The sequence below is a fragment of the Marmota marmota genome, unplaced genomic scaffold, assembly GCF_001458135.2.
Source record: "Marmota marmota marmota unplaced genomic scaffold, marMar, whole genome shotgun sequence".
In the NCBI taxonomy this organism is placed as follows: Eukaryota; Metazoa; Chordata; class Mammalia; order Rodentia; family Sciuridae; genus Marmota; species Marmota marmota.
This window is the reverse complement of record NW_026003318.1, coordinates 452,108-457,992: the sequence shown is the minus strand read 5'-3', so window position 1 is coordinate 457,992 and position 5,885 is coordinate 452,108. Positions and strand designations below refer to the sequence as shown.

General features: G+C 48.7%; 1 protein-coding gene across 2 annotated transcripts in view; it reads left to right on the top strand.

Moving 5' to 3' along the window:
• The first annotated feature begins 1,282 nt into the window (after positions 1-1,282).
• Positions 1,283-5,885, top strand: part of LOC107160367 (zinc finger protein 14-like) — a 22,952-nt gene continuing 18,349 nt past the window's right edge. For both annotated transcript variants that reach the window (XM_048797507.1, XM_048797506.1), the window contains exons 1-2: positions 1,283-1,435; positions 3,558-3,678. The gene's annotated coding sequence lies outside the window, so the exon portion shown is untranslated. The remainder of the gene's footprint in view (positions 1,436-3,557; positions 3,679-5,885) is intronic.

The following is a 5,885-nucleotide window of genomic DNA, read 5'->3' as shown; positions in this document are numbered from 1 at the left end:
TTCATTTGCTCCATCATTTATACAAAGTTTTGGGGCTTTTGACCATCTGTCAATCCCTATCAGCTGCTACAGGATTTCTCAGTGATGTCATTCCTTCTGAGGTTAAAGCATCTGGTCTGGTGGTCCCCACCCTGATATTCTTGCTTCTTGCTCATATCAGGCAGAGGGCAACATGCCAAAGAGTTCACTCTGAGTTTGTCAGGGTGGGGAGAAGTGACTTGTTTGGGTCTGAGGGCCATACTGGAGAGCTCCATAGGTGTGCTGGTGAGACTGCAGGTTTCAAACTAGAGTTTTAAAATGGAGTTGCCTAGGCTAAGGCCTAAGGCCATCCTTACAGCCACTCAGCCCCTGAGCCACATCCCCAGCCCTATTGTATTTTATTTAGAGACAGGGTTTCACTGAGTTGCTTAGGGCCTCACTTTTGCTGAGGCTGGCTTTGAACTCTCAATCCTGTCTCAGCTTCCTGAGCCGCTGGGATTCCAGGTGTGGGGGCCTCTGCACAGGGCAGTACCTATACCTTTAAACTTTGGAGGTCAACAGTGGATACAGCTGAAGATTTAGGGTTCCCGTTGTAAGGTCCTTGCTTAGCACCTGACATGACAGCCGCCACGTTAAGAAAAAGTTTCCTTCCCACCCGAAAAAGGCTCACCACCCGCTAACACTACCCCACCCTCCACCGCCCACATTCCTTCCAGCCCGAGGGCGATCAGCACTCCCCCATTCCAGCCCCACCCTTCACCGCGCGGGAGCACCCGTCCAGCTTGGATCCTCGAGCTTGCCCCCCAGAAGTCCCCAACCCCAGCTGCGTCCTCCCAGTCCGTGGGGAGGTGGCCTTCATTTGTCAGCGCTGACAAACACGCTCCGTCGGAGTCGGCCCGGTCTCGTCATTGCTCGCTCGCCCTGCCCGGTCCCTCGCCTCCCTTTCGAGTCGGCAGGGAACAGACGCCAGCTGGCTAAATGGGAAGCTCTCAGTGGGACAGCTGCGGACTGGGCGGGCGCCGCGGAGCAGCCAACGGCGCTCCTCAGATCCAGCCTTCCACGCCCGGTGGGATCCCAGCGCTACTGCCGCGCTCAGGTCCCCGCACTGCAGGGAAGTCCCGTCTGGAAAGGGGGCTGGACCAAGAACCTGTCATTCGGGCCGAGTACAGCACCGATTGGGTGACGTAAGTTGTCACTCAAGACTAAGGCGGTGCGCGGAGCCTGGCAATCAGGGGCGCCGGGGAGGAACTATCCAATGAGGTGCGCAGAAGGCGGGGAGGGGCGGGCTTCCGCATTCTCGCGGGGTTTTCCTCCTTGCTCGCTGAGTTCTTCGCCCACTGCTTCCGCGTCTTCTTCGCGAATCCCCAGGTCCTCTGCTTAGCCTGAGTCCCCGACAAGCTCGGGTACCCGGGATATTCCTCCGGAGGACGGCGGGTCACCCCGGTGGCCCAAAACGGTGAGTGTGCGGCCAGGACTGGCGAGACCCGGTCACCACCTGCCTTGGGGACCCGAGTGGTGTGACTACGGAGCGTGGGGCGGATTCCCCACTGTCGGGTGGCCCTGGGCCCGCGGGATGAGTTGGATGACAGGTCCCTGAGGTTAGCTGCGGAGCGTGCTCGAGTCTGCGTTGGCGGGTGGCCCTGGATCCTGGGTCTGCGGGTGAGTTTGGTGGCATGTCCCTAAGGTAAACTGCAGAGCGCGGCCGAGTTCTCTGTGGCAGGTCGCCCTGGGCCCCTGTCCCATGGGTGGGCTGGGCAACAGATCCTAGTCCTCTGTTTCTCCTCCCTGTTGGCGACATCCCTGGGTCAGCTCTGGCCAGCTCATGTGGCCTGATGCTCCCAGGGTGTGTGGTGAGCAGGGGAGGGTGTCAGGGTTCTGGACTCAGGTGTGTTCTCTGTTAGCCTTAGGGGTCCCTGTCTGTCCCTGTTTCTCCCCAGGATTAACCTGTGCGTCCTACAGACACATACTCCTAAATGTGCAGGAAACAGGGTATCAAGTCCATTTTCCATTCAAAGCCTGGCTCCTTCCAAGACTGGCAGCAGAAACCTGAAATTCCAGTTCCCTCCCGCATTCCCAGATGCCAGCTGCACCCTCCAGTGCACGCTTTGCCAACTATTTGTTTCATAGTGTTTTAATTGTGGTAGTTTCTCCTATTAGTGAATGGCACGTTTAAAATATTTTATTTTAAAAATATGGGTAAACATTTCCCAGGAGTGGAAAACAGAGAGGAATTACCTGGAACTTGTTTTTAAAAGGTACTTATGCCTCCCTTTGTCTTGGCCGTGCCTTGTCTTTGGGCATAGGTGTCCTTTGGCCACCACATTGTGACCTATGTCTTCAATCACTGCCCTGTTCTTTTCTGGTGTTGCTGCAAGTTGCCCACAGATACCCTGTGCCCTGCAGGGTGCAGGCAATTTCAGACCTTGGGTCACCTCCTCCTACAGGGCAGCCTGAGGTGTGGGGTGCAGCCTCTCAGGGGAGCAGCTGGAGATATCCAGGTCTGGCAGTGAGATGCTGGTGTTCAGGTAACATGACAGACATGGTTCCTGCCCTCCGGATGCACTCAGAGCTTTGAAGGAAAACAGTTATCCCAAAGAGCAGGGGAAACTGATCCCAGCAAGGTGGAACAAAATGCTACAAAGCTCTTCAGTAGCAGGTGGGGGTTGGGAGGATGTGCCTGGTGACAAATGGCCTGACCTGAAGCTAGAGTCTAACAGGTCAGTGTCCAGTGGTGCTGCAGCTCCCTGGGTTTGTTGCCTTGGAAAGACTTGCCCACTTATTTTAGGGTCAGTTTTTCAGTAATTGTAAAGTGTAGCTTATTAGTAGAGCTGATTAGAAAATATTTCCAAAGGATAAGCTAGAGGTATAAGGCAGGGGGGAAAAGAGAAAAAAACAGAAAAACACACAAATATTAGGTCTTATATTCCCCTCTCTAAAAATTTTTACGTACTGTTTTTCTTCCCCAGAGTGAGTTTACTGCATTTCTTGGATGACTTCTATTTTTTTGCAGGGGAGCATGTTGCAAATTTAAATTAGAACTGCAGGCCTTTGCTTTGGGAATGATACCTGGGAATAGAATCAGTGAAAACCTCTGTTTCAGTGTGGTTGCAGAAATGCATGCATTTCCAGATGAAAGTGTGGTAGAGAAATTGGTATATACATATATATGTATATATGTATATATCAATTTGTTGTGTATATATATATATATATATATGTATATATATATATATATATATATATATATATATATATATATATATATATATATATTTTTTTTAAGTTGTAGGTGGGCACAGTATCTTAATTTATTTTAGTGTGGTGCTGAGGATCGAACCCAGTGCCTTACACTTGCAAGGCAGTGCTTCCCCACTGTGCTACAATCCCAGCCCCAAGAAGTTGGTATCTTTATCACAAAGATTCAACCTCACTATGTTGCTGAAGGCCTTGCTAATTGCTGAGGCTGGTTTTGAACTTGGGTTCTTATGTCATCCTCTGGAGTCACTGGGATTACAGGCCTGCACTATAGCACCTGGCTAGTCAAAAATTTTTATGTACATTTTTTTTTCTCCCTTTAGATGTGTTCTTTTTTGCAATGGGGATGGAAGAGTGGTTTAAAATATAATTCCAGGGCTTGGCCTTTTGGATGCTACCTGGGAAAAGAAACAGGGAAGATTTCTTCTAATATGGTTGCAGAAAGTGAGTATATTTCCCCAACCCATTGTGGTAGATGAATTGGCTCATTACAGAGATTTACCAAAACATCCACTCCTGTAGTTTGCAGTGGTTTGGCAGTGGATGGGTCTGTTCTGTACCCTGTGAACTGCAGGTGAATGTTTAACACTGATTCTGTTGACCAAAACTAGTTAATTCCTAATAATAGTCACCTGTGATGATTATCAAATATTATCTTGGATATAGCATTGAGTAACATGTTTATTGTCTGAAAAGGAATAATTTTGATTTTCCTGTTGAAGTATTTAAATGTGAGTGTTTAAAATTGTTCCTCTGATAAACACAGACATAAAGTTTGAGTGATTTTACTGGGTTCTCTAAACACCAAATCTCTTCTGATTGAAAACTTGACTGAGGGGCTGGGAGTTGTGGCTTAGCGGTAGAACACTCACCTAGCATATGTGAGGCCCCTGGGTTCGATCCTCAGCACCACATAAAAATAAATAAATAAATAAATAAATGTTTAAAAAAAAGAAAAGAAAACTTAACTGAGAAGAAGAGATCCTTGATCCCAGTGACTGTAACTCAAGGCCAGACTTCCTTCTGCAAAAGGAGGTCATTGAAGGTCCAGTCAGAGCTTTCTGGGCAGCCTTTCCTGCAGAGGCCCAGGCTGCTCACACCAACCCTGGAAGGCTCCCTTATACGGAAAAGCTACAGAGCTCTGGAAAGCTGGGGATCCTCAGGCACATGTGGTGGGGGACCGGATGGGAAGGCTAAAGGGAGCCCCTTTCTGAGGGTGCATATTGATCCCAGAGTGTGCAATGAAACAAGTGCAGATTTGGGTGAGAAGCAACTTATCTAAAGGAGCAGGAGGGGGGAAAACCACAGGTGAGCTCTGCAAGCACCCACAGCTCCTGCAGAAAAGGGCTGCGTCGTAGAGAGGGGCAAACAGGGTTAGGAAGAAGCTGGAGGGGAGGACAGCGAGGAGTCAGCCTGTTCTTAAGAGGCACCAGGAAGAAGGGTCCTATGTTGTCTCCAGGTGCCAGTGGGTCAGAGTTCAGGGTCCTGGAGGAAGGAGGGAAACTTAAGTCAAGTTTGATTAACAAGTATTTGTTCTGATTCCTGAAGAGAAAACTGTTCCCCTAATTGCTTATGAGGGGGAAAAAATAGGGGAGGGATTTTTAGTATCAGAGGGTGTCTGAGTTAAAAAGGGAGCATCTTCATGGGGCTGAGATTGTGGCTCAGTGGTAGAGTGCTGCCTGGCGCTTGTGAGGCAGTGTATTCGATCCTCAACACCACATAAAAATAAATAAATAAAATAATTTTTTTTTTTTTTTTTAAAAGGGGAGCATCTTCAAAGTCAGGATGGGAAAGGGGTCTCTGTGCAGAATTGCTATAGCAGAATTCAGAGGAAGAGATTTTCTTCATAGATCTTTCCCAGAATTCTCTTTGACTCTTCCATTTTTTTTTACATATCTTTTTATTTTGGCCAATCCTAAGCTGTATCCTTTATAGTAAGCTGAATGTAAGCGATGTGCTTTGCTAAAATCAAATCATTGAACTTGAAGAGGGGGTGATGGAAGTCCCCAGTTAGTAGTTCTTTGCTCGCAGCAGTGTGGCTGGCTGCCTTGCACCTGGCATCCATACTGGGGCAGTGGAGCTGACACTGAACCAGGGTTTGTGCTGACCCTGGTGGTGTCAGAATTAACTGTTGAATGACCAGTGGTTTTGGAGAATGGATTGGTGTTCATCAGACTCACGTTTTAGGTGTCAGAAGGGGTTTCAGGGAAAAGGCCTCATAGGTGAGGGCCCTCATGTGCCTGATGGTGGGTGCTTGGGTGTCAGTGAGAACTGAGGTCCTGCAGGATGGAACATTTCACTCTGGGGAGAGGAGAGCACAGTTACCTTCCAGAACCAAATGTCCAGCTGCTCAGGTTTCCTCATTCCGTAGGAGGAGCCACCTAGGCTGCATCCACTGTGAGAGTTGTCCCCATGCTTGGGAATGTGTTTAGCTACAAAGCGGGGTTCCTGGAGAACTGGGGGTGACAGGCTGCTTATCTGAGCTTGCTTCTGATGTAGCCTTTATCAACTCTTACTGCCACAAAATTCCAGTTTTCCCCCAAGTACTTAGGAACCTTTTTTCCCCCCCTCTAGGGTACTGGGGATTGAATTCAGGGGCACTCAACCATTGATTGACATCCTCATCACCTTAAAAAAAAAAAAAAAAAAAA